General features: G+C 41.4%; 1 protein-coding gene across 1 annotated transcript in view; it reads left to right on the top strand.

Annotated features, from left to right (window-relative positions):
* PIP5K1B (phosphatidylinositol-4-phosphate 5-kinase type 1 beta) overlaps window positions 1-17,825 on the top strand; it is a 280,318-nt gene that overhangs the window by 83,615 nt on the left and 178,878 nt on the right. The window contains exon 2 of the mRNA XM_084899520.1: window positions 16,097-16,181. The gene's annotated coding sequence lies outside the window, so the exon portion shown is untranslated. The remainder of the gene's footprint in view (window positions 1-16,096; window positions 16,182-17,825) is intronic.

Raw genomic sequence — 17,825 nt, 5'->3', positions numbered from 1 at the left:
TCAAGAATTATTTGGACTCTGGCCGATTTGGCTCAGTGGATAGAGTGTCAGTTCACAGACCAAAGGGTCCTGGGTTTGATTCTGGACAAGCCACGTACCTTGGTTGTGGGAGGCAATCAGTTGATGTCTCTCTCACACATCGATGTTTCTCTCTCCCTATCTCTCTCCCTCCCTTCGCTCTCTCTAAAAGTCAATGGAAAAATATCCTCGAGTGAAGATTAACAAAACAAATTAAAAGAGCTATTTGGGAGTTATTACAGGGAGGCTGCAGTTGAGCCCATTGGCGGTGGAAGAGATTATTCAGAAGGAGCGAGAAGAATATAGAAGACCATGAGGAACACGATATTTAAGAGGCGGCTGAGAAAGGCAGCCTGCCAAAGGGAACCAGAGGTGTTCACAGAGGCAGGGCAAAGCCAGGGATGTCAGGAAAGGAAAACCAGTGCACGGAATCCTTGCCCACGCTCTCTATCAAGTCTGCCACCTACAGGGCAGATGACACGAGGCCAGAATGCCCAGGCCACCTGGGTGTGCTCCAACAGGTTTCTCTGGGCATAAACCTCTGCCGTTGTCTCCTTCCAGAACACCTGGTAATACACGTTTCTTGTTGCTTCACTGAGCACGTTGCCTCCCCTGACAGAATCAGGCTTCCATTTGTAAAGAGCATGAAGAAACAGCATGGGGGTAGGCAGATGATGATGTGGCCATGTGGTGTAGCCAAGAGAAGGGGGACTGGCAGGGAAGGAGGACTGGTCATTGTCAGCCCAGTACCCTATTGTGTGCAGGGTACTCCCAGGTCAGTGCTTCACAGAAGCCCAGGAAGATAACAAATGAAACTGTGTTGCCAAAGCAACAGGGAGTCCACTTGTGAACCTGGAGGTGGTTTTGGGGGAGGCCAGATTGTTATGCATGTCCAAAAGAGAATATGGTGGTGGTGAGGGGGGGTGGTTAAAGGCAGCGGGGGAACACTAGTCTTTGAAGCATTTGACCTTGAGTGTGAGGAGTGAGCTAGGGTTGCAGCCAGAGGACAACATGGGGGTGAGGGAGGTGTCAGGAGGAAGAGTCTCAGGAAGGAGTTGAGATGCTCATATTCTCCAGGTGAAGAGTCAGGTGAGAGCAAGAGGGTGACCATCCAGGCACAGTGACACATGATGGAGAGAGGGCTCTAGACAGGTATGTGCTGTAGCAGAGGAGAAGTGAGCGCATGAAGGGACCATTCATTCTTCTCTGAAGCTAGAGGCAAGACGTAGAGACTATCAGGTGGGGACTTAAGGAAATGAGCAAAGGCCTGACACAGGCAATGCTGACAGGCTGGCTAAGAGCTCCACTTTGGATACGGACAGCCCAGGTACTCACATCCTGGCTGCCACTTACTAACCAGGTCAACATGGGCACGTTATGTAACCTCTCTGGGCCTCCGTTTTCTCATCTATAAAATGAGGATAATAACAAAGCCTGTTGCTTGGAGTTATTGAGAAAATGAAATGAATTCATTCGTGTGGAACTTACAACAGTGCCTAGCACAAAGAAGTGCTCCATGTCCATAAGCCGTAATGATTATCGTTAAAACATGAGGGCAAATGCAGTCTGGGGTCACGGAAACACCACGCTGTAAGTGGTTGATGGAGGGTTACAAAAGCACCCTGTGCTCCTCCCGGATGGAAGGAATCAAGGATGTCCTCAGAGAGCGAAGACACAGGGTCACGGAGAGGCCGGTTCAAGTTGAGCAAACACTGTGGGCACAGGCCAGGGCGTCGAGAGCCCTCCATGCTGGGGAGGAGTGTGCTCTCCTGGGGCTTGAGAGGGGCCATGAGGTCTCCTCTCCGTAGGGAGGGAGGACGGGCGAGCATCTGCAGGGGAGCAGTGAGCCAGGCTGGGCAGGGCGGTGAATGCTCCATGCTCCGAGTCTTCTCTGTAGGACGGGAAGATTGGAAGTAGAGCAGTGAGGGATCTACTCTGTCTCACAGTGCTTTTGCTGGTGAGGGCAGCTGATGATGATGGTGATGATGATGATGATGATGGTAGCTGCTGCTGCTGCTGATGATGATGAGGGTAGCTGATGATGATGATTGATGATGATAATGGTAGATGATGATGATGATGATGATGATGATGATGATGATGATGAGGGTAGCTGATGATGATGATGATGATGCTAAATCTATGGAGTGTATGCCAGGGACACTGTCAGGACTTTACATATGCTCACTCCTCACAACTACCCTGTGAGAGGGGTCCTGTTATTCTCACCATTCCTCAGACGAGCAACAAGGGCACACCGATTAAGTGACTTTAGGAGGCCACATAGCTGGTGAAGCAGGGAGGTCTGACGGCGGAGCCAGTTGGTGACCACCACGTTGTCACCACCTCTCCCATAGGGCGTGTCTCGGAGGAGAGGGTGATGGATGGGGGGGTGATGATCTCAGCGAACCCCATGGCATATTTTCTGTCTTAGTCAAGGAGAGTTTGGCTGTCAGGATTAGATCCCCTGCAAAGAGCTCCAGTGAATGGTGGATGCACCTCAGTTTTCTCATCTGTAAAAATGAGCATACTAACAGAAACCTGTTGCTTGGAGTTATTGGGAGAATAACTGTCAAAGACTTGCCCGTTATTCCCTGTGCCTGTGTTCTAGCTTCTCTTTTAAGCGCCGCCACAACATGTATTGTTGTTTCCCCGAAGCACCGTCCACAGAGTGCTGGAACAGACACCCCGTGAGTGAACCCCCTTCTGGGTGAGGATACGCCGTAAGTGGTCATCTCATTACTGTTTTCGCTCCATCCAGCGGCCCTTCCAGAACCCAGCTGCCAGCGAGGACATATGGCTAGATTCACAGGGCTGGGAGTTGAAAGGCAGTAGCACTATCTCTGTTTATCTGTCTGGAAACACACAGTAAGCATGGTATAGGGGCTTTGTGTATCTTTCTGCCTTCCAAAAAATTCTTACAGTTCTTCGATTTACTCTTCTGTGACTCCACCTGACATGGCAAGTCCAAGGCCCAGCGCCTCCTGACCCACCCAGTCCCTGTGTGTAGCAGAGTTCTCCATGTGGATAATCGGGGCTGTAGGCTGGCTCACTTGTCCCTCCTCGGTTCATTTCGAGGCCGAGATGGGTGTGCTGAGGGCCACCGCCTGGGCAGGGAGACAGCCGCTCTCCCAGGGCCCATGTCCTCTGTGGGTAGGGAAGCTGGAGATCTTGGCTGTAACCCCTTCTTCCCTCAGAGCCAGTTGGAGCCCAGATTCTGAGGGCTCCTTCCTCTCAGTGTCCAGCTTGGTCTTGGTCGCCAGGTTCTCAGCACCATGAGCCCTGCAGCAGCGCTAGATTCTCCCTTCAGAGCCGCTGTCTCTTCTTGTTTCATCTTATCTCCTGTGAAAACTCTTATTGGTCTACTTACTTCTCCAAAGCCTTCAGCAGCTGCGCCCTAATTTGTCATATCCGTAGTTGGCTCCAAGGCCATCAAGCCTGGGACTGATCACTGTCTCCAACTTGATTTCCCATATCTGGTGAGAATACCCTTCCTCTCCCTCAAGGCATGCCTTTCCCAGACACACCAGTCACTTCCTTCTACTCTCCTGGGTCCTCCCTTCACCCTGACATCTCACCCACCCAGTAGATCTCTGCCACCGCCCTCTCCTCTGAGCAACCCCTTTGAGTCCTGATTCTCCCATTAAATTGCTGGTTTGTTGAAAGTAGCTCTCTGCTGGGTATTTCTCAAATCTGTGCAGAACCAAGCACATACCAAACACCTGGGTAACTCAATAACAGTGATTAATCACTGATTTGTGATCTCTTGGCCTTAGTTTTTTAAAAACTTTAAAAATTTGTATTGCATCTTTTAGAACTTTCCATGTAAGCCCTCTGAATAAGTGAATACTTGTTAGAGGCAAAGCCAAGCAAAAGGTTTTAACTTCTAATCCTGTTAAAGACTTTCCCATTATTCCTTGTGCCTATCTTCTGACTTCTCTTGTAAGTGCCAGGAGCAAAACCTCAGATTTTGGTTATTTACATGTGAGTCTAAACATTTTTTTCTACTAGTCATCGACTGGCTTAAATTTGTATATGGTTTACATAACTATTGTGATAATTGAATATTCCTGAGGCATGTACTCTTAGCAGGAAGAAAAAAAAGAAAAAGAGGAAAATAGCTGAGCAATATAATGTGGACAGAGAGCATAATCTGGTAAATTGAAAAAAATAAAAATTTTTACGATGTAATAAAAATATCATATTGTGAAGGCTATATGATGTCAAATGTCTGGCAATACCTGGGGAAGAAAAAAATTGTAAGCATTATGCAGAGGCAGAGTTCCACTTTGTGAGATCTTAGTGAGTGTCTCCGATGTCCCTAGGCAGGGATGGGAAAGTAACTAACTGTGTTTATAAAGTCTTCATGGATTCTCTCCCACATGCCCAATGGAGGGCCACGTCTCACGACCATGTGTGTGTTTACTCTGCTGACTCAGCTTTCTTCTGCCACCTTCCAATGCCACCACCAAACACACTCCAACTCAGGCTATGACTTTGTGCATTTCTTTTCATTTAAATTTTTATTTAAAGTATTACCAAGAGTCTCCCTTTTCCCCCACTGACCTCTCCCCTGCCACCCTCACTCCCAAGCACAAGCCCTCACCCCCTAACTATCTGTGCCCAGTGGTTTTGCTCAAATGCATGCATACAAATTCTTTGGATGATCTCTTACCCACTCATCCCCCGCCTTCCCTCATAGGTTGTACAATCTGTTCAACACTTCTATGTCTCTGGTTCTATTTTTGTTCATCAGTTTATGTTGTTCATTATATTCCACAAATGAGTGAGATCATGTAATATTTATCTTTCTCTGACTGGTTTATTTTGCTTAGCATAATGCTCTACAGGTCCATCTATGTTATTGCAAATGTTAGGAGTTCCTTCCTTTTCACAGCAGCATACTATTCCATTGTGTAGATGTATACCGTTTTCTAATCCACTTGTCTGCTGATGGGCACTTAGGCTGTTTCCAAATCCTAGCTACTGTAATTGTGCTGCTATGAACATAGGGGTGCATATATCCTTTCGGATTGGTGTTTCTGATTTCATGGGTTACATTCCTAGAAGTTGGATTACTGGGTCAAATGGAAGTTCCATTTTTAATTGGCTTTGTGCATTTAACATGAAAGTCAGGGCGGGAGAAGATTACGCGATCATGGTGTTTTCTGGGGAGGCTGTGAGTTACACTGGTCTGAAGGCGGCACGTCCCTCCCAGTTGTTTTCACGGCTACTTTCTTCTGTCTGATGTTTGCAGGGAAGGCTTGGTATGAAAAGACTTAGGAATTCTCTCAGCACAGCATTTGCTGGGAAAATGAATTACAAGTAGTTCATTTTATGCTGAGTCCTATGACATTGCCATTTATAGCTATTCTGTTTATTCGCTCCACACGAACCATACTGCGGGTTGATGAACGTGCTTTATTAGAGAATGTGAAAGCCCTGCAGTTTGTTTTGATTGGTCTCCCTTTTGGTTCACAGTTAGAGGTGCCATCATTTGGAATCGATTTGGGCAATAGCTTGGTTATATAGATATTAGATACCGGAAATGAAACATTTATAAATTAATTTCATCCGTAAGAATAGGGGAGCTTTTACGCTGACTACAAGAGCACCTAGTTCTCTTTTTACAGCTTCTGAGCAAACAAATGTGTAACTGACCATGTGTCTGAACATATGTGTGTATCGGTGTCCTCCGCTGAGCAAATATTTAATGTGAGGATTTTCTGCATTTCATTGAGAGTCTATGCAGGTATTTTAAGGAAATAAATCTAAACGTATGCTTTTTTTTTTTTTTTTTTTTTTTTTTAACACAACAGAAATGTTTTCTGGTCTGAAAAATAAAGGCATTTTACTTTGGAAACTACGTCAAGGATGTCTTCGGTTTTGTTTATTTTTGCTGCTTCTATTTCAGCCTTGGAAAATAAGCCGTCCCATGTTTGAGCCTTGGGTTTTTCCTGCTGTTCTGTGACGGACCCTGGGCGGACTGCAGTCATCCTTACCTCCCCGACAAAACTGTTCGCAGGGCTGCCACTTCCCTGAGCATGGCTTTCTAGGTTTTCATGAATCCATGCATATTTCCACAAATGAGTGTTTTATTTGGGCAGAGGATGGAACAGGGACTTAGGATCATAGATGGAATGTGCAATCTGGAGTATGTAATCCCTTAAGTAACATCCTAAACCTTGGGCTGCCTCTGGGTAAATCCTTAAAGTACAAGAGCCATGATCTCAGAGCACACCATGAAAACATGTGCTGCTGGGTCTCTTTCAGCGAGCAGCCAGGCAGTGGCCCTCACCCTCTCATCTCAACCTGGTGTCCTGGGAAAGTCCTTTCCCATGTCACTCATCAGGGAAGGTTTCCACGATCCCCACTGGCTGACTTGGGCAGTTTCTCCTCCAAGAACCCAGAGTAACACACATGTCAGGTTGCATTGCAGCTGTCTCCACATCTGTCCCCTGTTGATGTGACCTTTTCAACAATATCCAGTGTTATTTCGTGTTAGTTTCAGGTGTACAGCATCGTGGCTGGACAAGCATATACTTTACAAAATGTTCTCCCCAGTATTTGCAGTACCCACTTGGCAGCATACATAGTTATTACAATATTATTGCCTGGAGTGATGAACACAATACAATAGATAGATGATGTATTGTAGAATTGTACACAAATGAAACCTATATAATTTTATTAACTAATGTCACCCCACTACATTTAATTTAGAAATAACAATATTATTGACTCTATTCCCTAGGCTGTACTTTATATCCTGTGGCTATTCTGTAACTACCCATTCATATGTCTTAATCCTTTTGATATGACTTCTTTAAAAACTAGAATCTGTTTTTTGTTTGTTTGTTTGTTTGTTTTTAATATATTTTATTGATTTTTTACAGAGAGGAAGGGAGAGGAATAGAGAGTTAGAAACATCGATGAGAGAGACATTGATCAGCTGCCTCTTGCACACCTCCTATAGGGATATGCCCGCAACCAAGGTACATGCCCTTGACCAGAATCGAACCCGGGGCCTTTCAGTCCGCAGGGTGACGCTCTATCCACTGAGCCAAACCGGTTTCGGCTGGAATCTGTTTTTTGCCTTTATGGCTCCAGGGCCTGATATGCAATGCTCAATGCGTGTTTGTTGAATGAATGAGTGACAGATAATGGAAATGAACTAAGAAGAGCATAATTTAGCTGCATTTGATTAATGTTCAGCTATGACCAAGGCCAAATCATTTTTTAATTGCTATCTTTATTGGGAAATGTTATAGGAAATGTTGCCATGTGCAGCCTGAATGGCATGCGCATTTGAATACGGTTATCTTGTGGACGATCAATTCCCAGAGGGCAAGTTGCACTCACAGTGATCAAGTAATTAATTAGTCTCCTCATTTCAAGGAGGATCTGAGGTGAGGCTCTCCCCAAGAACCTTGGCAATGGCACCCAACTAGAGGCACTACCTAATGGAATCAGCAAAATTTATGGAAGGAGAGAAGTGGATGAGAGGCCAAGGTCACAGAGTTGGTAGCAGAGATGGACATAAAGCCCAAACCCTCAGAGACCTATTCCAGTGTCCTTCCCGTGAGAGCTTGTTGCTCTGCTTCATCAGTGTTTAACGAAGTGTTTGTCTTTATGGGAAGACCAGCAAGGACTCATGGCTAATGTCCCTCACCTCTTGCATCTACAGGGTGGCCTACTTACTTGGGTAATTGGGTAATTAGTCATTGCCACTCTCATTTGGCCTTGCACGAGGAGCAGACTCATCTGTGGCAAATTAAAAACACTAACTTCTGTGGCAGGAGCTGGCCATGGAAGGATTTCGAGGTTAAAAGGGTTGCTGCTGAGCGACTCAAATATGGCCCCCAGGTGCAATACTTCTAAAAGTTTTGGTAACTATCGAGTTTTTAAAATCTCCCCCTACCATCTTATAAATTCAGAAATACCCCGTAGGTTAAGACTCACTGATGTAGAACACGTTTTACAGGAAATAATTATGTGAATTTACAGGAAATAATTACGGTTGGCTAAACTTTCCTTCGCATTTATGAATTGAAAAAAAAATGCACTGCAATATTTATTAGACAGTCTTTCAGTTGTTTTGTCAGATAACTTGGAGAGAGTGTGTGATATGGGAAAGAGTCAGACTGTGCTCAGATCTCAACCTTGCCACCTCTGACTTGACCCCAGGCAGGTTATCCCAAGTCATAGCCTCGCCCCTACACTTATTAATGAAGAGGCTGCAGGAGACCCCAGCTCCTTTGTAGTGATCTATTTAAGCTCTCCAAAAATCCCCAATCACAAAAATAGAAATGTTTGCACCAGCTCCTAATCTACCTTCCAATCCACATTTCCTTTGAGACTCATGTTTCTCATGTGTATCACTAGCTCATACCTGCTTTTTCCACTTTCATCAGTCTTATATCTCATTCTATGGCTCATTGTTGGCCTGTTTGTCCTCACAACCATTCCTTACTCTTCTGTTCGGTATCGCAGGGCAGTCATCCTTTATAGGATGCATTTCTCAGGCTCCCGTGTCAGATGGAAGCCATAGGGCAGAGGGGGTGAGGGAGAATCCAGGTATTGCCCCCACTCTCTCTGTCTTGGGTGGTGTCTCCAATAAGGACTGTCTTCTCTGTGCCTCCAAACACACCCCTCCTTCTGTAGTCTTAACTTCTGCCAGTCAACCTTTTTCCAAGATGTTCTGGACCCAAGAGATACCTTCAGCTTTTTCTTCCTTTCTCACTTACAGTTTACATTCAATATTGTTTTATCAGCCCCGCCACTGGGTGTGCCTCTAGATAGTGGCTTCCTGCTGATGTTAACCTCTGCATTTCATCACCATTTCTTGCTTAGCTTTTCAGCTCACCCATCACTTTTATATCTAATTCCATGTATTAAATTCCTTCTCTTTAACACACCCAGAATGATGTCTGTTATCCCTACTGGACCCTGACAACTCTTTTGAAGTGACAAAATATCTTTATTGCCTTTACTGGTGAAAGAAGCTTAAATGATCCCACACCTATGAGGCATGCTGAAAATATTAATTTCCCAAGACCCACCACGCAGAGATAGTGATTTCGTTGTTTTTGGTGCATGGCCCAGCATTGGTATAGAAAATAGCAAAGCCAGGCTGGGTGCTGGGGGATCCCCTCTGTTCACTTGCCAACTAAGGGCTTCACTTCTACAGATAGCCTCACAGCAAGAGCCTTGGCAAGATTTAAAATGCCTACATCCCATGGGTGTTATAGGACAGTCCATGATAACTGTCAAAACAGCACAAGCTAAATTGGAAGAATGTCAAGGGATCACTTGCAGAATTAAATGAGATCATGTATTTGATAGCACCTCACACATAGTTGTTACTTAATAAATGATAATATCACCCCTTCCCTCAAATTTAATGAAATCATAGAAATGTAGAAAGTTGGGAAATACTGTACATTATTTCTTTCTGAAGCTAACCAGAATCCAGATACTAAATACCAGAAAGAATAGATAAGCAATAAAACATTTAAAAAAATCCCTTTCTTGGCATATATTAATGTTAGCTGAGCTGATGTCTCAACAGTTTAACCTTATGACACCATAAGTTGGCTCTATTTAATGTTAAAAATAATTTAAGAAAATAAGTTCATACTGGGATTCTCGTGTTAAGTTACATATAAATACATTTCCCAAGGAGACCTGAGTCTTATGGTTGTGCCCTTACTTGGCCACTAGGACTTCTGCATTCCAGGCACTTGCCAGAGACTATAACTTTCAGTGTTCCACCACCCATCTCTTATCAAAAGTTGGTTATGAGAAAAAATATTCATGCAAGACTGCCTGAAGGTTATGAATTCTATTCATTCCTCGTCTAGATAGCCTAAATATTATTCGTGGCTTAAGTCAACTCATCAGATCTCTATGCAATAACTTCTTTTTAGTTCCCCTTTACAGGGCAGTATTAATGAAAAAAAAAAAAAAAAGACATATATCCTTATGGAATTTTTTTAACGTTACAAGGGAATTTTTTAATAGGTTTCTAGACAGAGAAAACCAGTAAGTTACCAATGCAGGAGCATCAGACTAGCTTAAAACGACTCATCTGTAAGCTAAGAAGCAAAAAAGACAGCAATACCATGTTATTAGAGAGATACAAGAAAAGGACTGTGAACCAAGAACCCTGTGCTGGCCAAGAGATCTAGTTATATATGAGAGGGGGGAAAAAGAAAGACATTGGAGTGACATTGCACATGGACATGGAGTAACTCAGAGTAGACCACCCATGTGCTGGGCCATCCTTACCTTCTAAGGAAGCTATTGAGAAGTGTTCCAACCAAGTGAAAATTGAATTAGAACATAGGTGTCAGGGTGGGGGAAGATGAAGTGCCAAAGAAACAATGATGAGCAAAGAATCTTATAAAACTTATGGTCAAGTCTAAATAAGTGGTCATAATGTGACTGTGAACTATAAATTGTTCATTAAGATTTCTTGAAACAGCAGAGCCATGTCAACTCAGAGGAGCTATTTCAAAGTTTGGAGAGGAGCAGTCAGGGAGAGAGTGAAAATATTTTAATTATTTCCTCCTATAAACAAGAAGAGCTAAGAGATGGCAGGGGTTGGGCTCCCTGGACACAAGCAATGGAATAGATTTTTGAGTGAAAATGTTTCTTAGGGGTCAACGCGTATTATGAGTTGAATGTGTCCCCCAAAATGAAACATGACTTTATTTGGAAATAGTCTTTGTAGATTTAATCAAGTTAGGAAGAAGTCATTAAGGTGGGTCCTAATCTCATATGACTGATGTCCTTATACGAAAAGAATGTCATTTGAAGACAGACACACACCAAGAGAACTTCGTGTAACAACAGAGACAAAGATAGGAGTAACATCATCACAAGCTAAGGAATGCCAAGGATCCGTAGCCACCAACAGAAGCTAGAAAGAGGCAAAGAAGGATTCTATGCAAGGGTTCAGGGGGAACGTGGTTTTGGACTTCTAACACCAGAACCTTGAGGGAGTAAATTTCTGTCAATTTTTGAATCCACAGAGTTTGAAGGCTAATGAACTTAACCCTGTGAAAGGAGAAGGGAGGAAGCATGGTTGGGCAAGCAGAGGGAGAAGGCAAACTCCCATGCGGGACCCACAAATCTGGGGCCAGCTTGGTGGGGAGCTGCCCCCATCATTCAGTCACAGCATGTGGGCTGCCCCAGGGAGGCTGCATCCTGGGGTGAGGTGGCTGTCAGCAGAGGCAGACCCTGAAGGGGCTGAGCTGGAGGTGTCTGCTGGCTTTGTCCTCAGTAGTGAGTATCCTCCCCTCCTGGAAAGGTGATGTGGATGGCAAGTCCTCTTGTCTACTGCTGTAAACTGAGGGGAAAATGTCTGGGTTGTGGGGATGGCCATCATTTTATTTAATATAAAAAAAAATAGATTGTTTTAATGATTCAATAATAGATAACAGAGCAAGTATTTTAGAATATAATTTTTTTAATTACTAGGAAGAAAATAGAATTATAAATTGATTAATCCAGTAAAAAAAAAATGAATGAATAAAAATAAATGTAGTAACAATAAATGTCACTAATAGTAAACATATTATAGAAGCAAACAAATACAGTCTTATTACGATACATATTATAAAAAGCAAACCAAATACAGTCTTATTACAATAGGTGTGAATTTGTTGAAGTGCCCTTTAAAATGACAAAGACTTTTAGATTGGCAGTAATAAGACAAAAATCCAATTTTAAGCTATTTGTAAGGAACACAGCTAAAATAAAATGACAGCAGAACAACTGAAGATAAAGAAATGGATATGCCAAACATATACACATAAAAGGAAAGCAAAAGTGAGGATATTAGCATCAACTAAATGGAACCTTAGACAAAAATATTAAATAAGAAAAGATACTTCTAAGGATAAAAAGTGCAATTCATAAGGAGACTATTATATGCCCACCCTTAGATATGTAAATTTTAGGCATAGTTATGTAAATTTCAAGGCAAAAACCAAAAAGTAGAAATACAGGAGCTTAGGATAAAACCATAAAAATATTAGAGAATTTTAATGTATTCTTCCATAATGATATAGAGTGGTAATAAATATTGTTTTTGTACCTGATAAATAGAAAATGCACATTTTCCCCTTGTATCAATGGAACATTTATGAAATCTATTTTTATGGCCATAAAAAACAACTTAATGAATCTGGGAGGAAAAAATTGTTTCATTTTATTTTGTGATTCCAGTGGTAAAACAAGAAACAGACAATGAAGTATAATAATTAAACTATAAATAATTGAAATTATGAAACTCTTTTATAGATGATTTCTTGATCAAATTAGAGATCAAATTCAAAATGACAGGTTATCTGGAAATTGATCAAACAGAACATTTCACATAAAAATTTATAGGGAAACTAGAGGCCTGCTGCATGAAATTTATGCACAGATAGGGTCCTTAGGCCTGAATGAAAATCAGGGCCAATCAGTGGGGCAACTGACGGGGTGATTGGGGACCCTCCACTCACATCCACCTTGGCTGGTCTGACACCACCCACGTTGGCCGGCCCTGCCCCCTGCCACTGCCCGCAGATCACCTCCTCTGGGGCCTGTGAGCTAAAGGCAGCTCCTGCATTGAGTGTCTGCCCCTGGTGGTCAGTGTGCATTATAGCGACCGGTCGTTCCGCCAGTTGTTCTGCCATTCAGTCAATTTGCCTATTAGGCTTTTATTATATAGGATGGTTAATATAGTCAGAAGTACTTTCTAACTTAAATGCTTTGGATACTATGCTTTTGAAAGAATGACAAGGAAACTAAGTGTTGCATCTAAAGTTTTATAAAATAAGCCAAAAGAAAGAATATTGACAGTAAAAGCTAAATTAATGGAAATGACCACAAAAAAATAAAGAAAATCTGACTTTCATTAAAAATATACACATTATATATACATTAAGAATATGTATATACAGTGCATACAGTATAAATATATATGGTATATGCACACAAACACACACACACACACACACACACACACACATCACATCAGAAATAAGGGAAAATACATTACTTAGATCCCAAATGGATTAAAAGAATTCAGTAAGAAAATGTTATTCACAACTTTATATAAGACAAAAAGTTTTAAAATCTAAAGAAAATTAATCATTTTCTAAAAAATGAGTAAATTACTAAAATTCAATCCAAAGAGAGATTAATAAATTCCAAGAAATTAATAACTCTAAAAAAATCTGAGTGCATATAAAAAAGAAAGCCTTTCAACTTTATGAAAAGTACTTATTCCTAATACCAAAGCCGGATAAAGATGAAACAACAATCATTTAATTTGAATCATGAAAATGCCCTTTTTAAAATGGTAGCAAATTAGAATCCAAGTTAGTGTTTATTCTAGAAATACAAGGATGATTTTGCATTATGAAATCTCTCAGTGTTGCATATTGACACAACAGAATAAAGAACATTGTATGACCATTATATCAACTGATGCAGAAAACGCATTTGATATAATTGAACAGACATTCCTAATAAACATGAAGTTTATTACATATGTTATAAATGCCTGGTACTACTACTGTTACTCAACTGCTGTTACTCAGCATTGTTGTAGAAGGTGAGAGAATGCAATAAGAAAAGACATAGGAACAAGCTGTATAAATATTGTGATTGAGATTCTGGTTACGATGTTTTAAAACCTGGTAAGTGGGCTTGGTAACAGGTCTGGGAAGAAAATAGATGAAGCCAAATTACTGTTCTTTCTTTGAGTTAATAACTAGTTAAAAAGGGAAATAGAAAAGTCCCTATTTAAAAGAGTGACAAACTAAAATATTTGGAAATGAATTTAGTAAGACATTAGACAAATCCAAAAAGTCAGATGGTAGTAAAAGTTATTTTATATATATATTTATATATTTGAGTTTTGAATAAGAAAACTCAAAATTCCAAAAAAGATCAATTCTAATTTAGTATATAAATTAAATATAACTCCAGTCAGAATCCCAACTTAGAAGGGGGACAGATTGTCAGATCAATCAATATGATTTTAAAGTCCATCTAAAAATATAAATGTGAAAAGTTACTAAACTCAGAAGAAAAATAGATGGGACCTGCACCAATAGCTATCAAAGTATACCACCATATTGCAGTATGATATTAGCTCAGGAATCAATGAGCAAATCGTGGGACGTAGTAAAGAGTCCAGAAATAGATTGCAGTATCTCGGAAAAGGTGATATTTGTTAAAAGTAGCATGCCTTTCCAGTAAGGAAAAGATAGATTATAAGGAAAATGATGTTGGGGCAATTAGTTGCCTACCTGGGAGACAATGAGGTTAGGTTCCATTTGGAGTAAAGACCTAATGTTTAAAATGGAAAATATATGCCAAAACTGGTTTGGCTCAGTGGTAGAGCGTCGGTTTGCAGACTGAAAGGTCCCAGGTTCGATTCCGGTCAGGGGCATGTATGTTGGTTGCGGGCACATCCCCAGTAGGGGGTGTGCAAGAGGCAGCTGGTCGACGTTTCTCTCTCATCGACGTTTCTAGCTCTCTATCTCTCTCCTTTCCTCTCTGTAAAAAATCAATAAAATATATTTTTTTTTTAAAAAGGAAAATATAGGAGAATACATGCATGGCATCGGGTTGGGGGAAACTGCCCAAGTAAGATAGTAAATCCACAATCCATATAGGAAAAATTAGCATATTTGACTATGTAAATATTAAAAATGTCTACATGACAAGACAATATAAATGAAGGCAAGAGATTAACAGTAGCTTACAATTTATGTGGCAGAGTTGGTATTTAATATACTGGGACATCTTTCACATTGATTGTAAAAGGGAAAAAGATAAACAGCACAGTAGAAAATATGAGAAGGGCATGCCCTGGAAATCTAAATTACTAGGAAACCTGTGAAAAGGATCAGCCCCATTAGCAACAAGGGAATGAAAATTAAAACAACTGAGAAGTCATGATCTGCCCGTGAGGTTGGCAAACATTTAAAGGTGGCAGCCATCCAGTGCCAACAATATGTCAATAAGCAGGTACTCTCCCCGCACCATTGAACTGACTGATTGCTTCAGCCTTTATAGAGAGAGGAATGTAGCTGTGGACCTTCAAGTAGTTCATGTGCCTACTTGGACCCAACTTCCAGGACTTTTTCCCACAGAAATGAAAGGACTAGAACTTTAAAGATATTTGAATATGGCTGTTTATTCCTGCTCTGGTGGTGGTAGCAAACCCGGAGACAAGTCTGAATGTTCATCAGGAGGAAGCCGTTGATTGAATGATGGTATATCCATCTTGTGGAGTATGTTACAGTTATTTAAAAATGGGACAGATACATAGATTTGAAATAAAAAATTCCAACATATTGGTAAGAGTATGAAGAAAGAAGTGTGTGTGTGTGTGTGTGTGTGTGTGTGTGTGTGTGTGTGTGTGTGTAAATTAACATAGGGAAGATTTCGAAAGGGATATACAACAAACTGTTAATATAGGTTATCTCTGAGTAGGCAAATACAAGTGGGTCTTTACCATTCTTTATACATCTCTCTGTTTTCAAATGGGTTGCCATGAGTATATTATCTCCTGTATAAAAACATTATTATACCAAGGGATGCTTGTTGAATTGTTGCATCATCCAAATAACACCCATGAAAATCACCACTGATGTACAACAGGGTCCATCACACTTCACATACGGTCTCCTCCAGGGAGCCCCCCAGAAGACACTGCTGCTCTAGCCTCAATTCCCCCAACCCTGTGGTTCACTTGAGCAACTGGTTTGCTTTTATCTCACAGACATTGGGCATTTAGGTAACTGGTCATTTCCTCCTTGGCTGTGCCCACTAGGAATCTCAGAGTGAAACTGAGCCTGCACCGAGTCGCGTGGCTTACATTCTATGCATTGCCAGAGCTGCTGCTGCATCTGGTTCTCCCACCTTTGTTTTCCCCTCTCACACATGCCTTCCTTTAATGTCCATTTACCTATGGCATTGTAGGTGTCCCAGGAGCCACCTGTGGTCCTTTTGGAGGGATGAGGTGGAGACAGGAAAAAGTAATGACCGGTGATTTCTATTTTAACAGGAACCTGGGAAGGAAGACAGTCTCAACAATGAACAAGCTGCCCATCACCACCAACAACAGATGACTTGCCGTTTCACTTACTAAGGTAAGGAAATATGGTCTCTGTTTTTAATTCATCCCAACTACCTCATTATAGAGCCCCTCCCTCTTTTATTTTATACTTATTAACAAATATTCCAAATCCTATATCTAGTTCATGGCCTTTAACATCAGCATTATCAAATTTTAAATAAGCAGAAGCAAATGGAAACAGGATATGTTTTGAACATCAGTCTCCCTAAGGGGGCAGTGCACAGATGTGATCTCTGTTATTAGCTATTGTGTGTAGTTACATTTTAAATATATATATATTTTATTGATTTTTTGCAGAGAGGAAGGGTGAAGGATAGACAGTTAGAAACATCGATGAGAAAGAAACATCGACCAGCTGCCTCCTGTACACCCCCTATTGGGGGATGTGCCCGAAACCAAGGTACATGCCCTTGACCGGAATCGAACCTGGGACCTTTCAGTTGCAGACCCACGCTCTATCCACTTAAGCCAAACCGGTTTTGGTGACATTTTTAATAGCATTAGTATTTTCCATGTTCTTAAGTATAGCAGTGCTCAGTGCAGAATATTTGGACAGAGAACAGACTGACAGCTGTCAGAAGGGAGAGGGTGGGGGGCTGGATGGAAGAGGTGAAGGGATAAAGCAAGAAAAAAATACCTCATAGACAACAGTATGGTTATCACCAGAGGGAAATGGCAATGGGGGAGGAGGGTAGGAGAGGGTAAGGGGATGAAATAAACGGTGATGGAAAAAGACATAATTTGGGGTGGTGAAAAAACAGTACAATATACAGATGTACTAAAACAGTACTATAGAATTGTACCCCTTAAGCCTCTATAATTTTATGAACCAAAGCATTCGTAATCACATCATCTGGAGGTAATCACCAGTATTTCTATGAATTTTTCTCCTTCCTCTTATGTATACACAGAGATATATATATGATATAGTGTTTTTGAAAACAATGTTTTTAATCCATACTTACCTTGACTTCCATAATTATAAGCCATGCACTTCACTGGTGCAGGAACATAGCAAGTCTAAGAACAAAGAGTAATTGCACTGTAACCATTTTAATAGCCGTTTGCAGTTTACCGGGTCATCCTAAGCATCTCGTTTGTCTCTCCAACACGGGTGCCCTGGTCCATAGGTTCGTGTGACCTTTGTTAAGCATCACCCACAGAAAAAACAAAAACAAAACACCTTTGAATCCAGGTGACATTTCATGAACTCCCTTTATCATTGTTATCTGTTTTGTGCTGCTTAAGGTAAATAATTTAAAAAACAAAACAGAAGTTGACCTTCTTCTCTCCTCTGCTGTCCATTAGGGTGATTTACAAAAGAATAAAACAGACCTTCTCATCATCTGTCCTTTATTCATGCCAATCAGCCAGCTCTTCATTATGGGTGTGTTTTTTTTTAAAGAGTTTCTCTTGAAGTTTTTTGGTTTTAAAAGCTGCAAAGTCTTAGAAGTAAAGTTACTGAAATGGCATTCTTTAAAAAAAAATCTTTATTGTTGAAAGTATTACATATGTCCCCTTTTTTCCCCTTATTGACCCTTTCTAGTGACCCCCCACCTCCCGTCCACCCTCCCTTTCCTCCCCCTCCCCATCCCAGGCCTTCACCGCACTGTTGCCTGTGTCCATGGGTTATGCTTATATGCATACAAGTTCTTTA

Source organism: Pipistrellus hanaki (genome assembly GCF_964339955.1).
Source record: "Pipistrellus hanaki genome assembly, chromosome: 11".
Lineage (NCBI taxonomy): Eukaryota > Metazoa > Chordata > Mammalia > Chiroptera > Vespertilionidae > Pipistrellus > Pipistrellus hanaki.
Note: the sequence above shows the minus strand (reverse complement) of the source record. Positions and strands in the feature narration are given on the sequence as shown.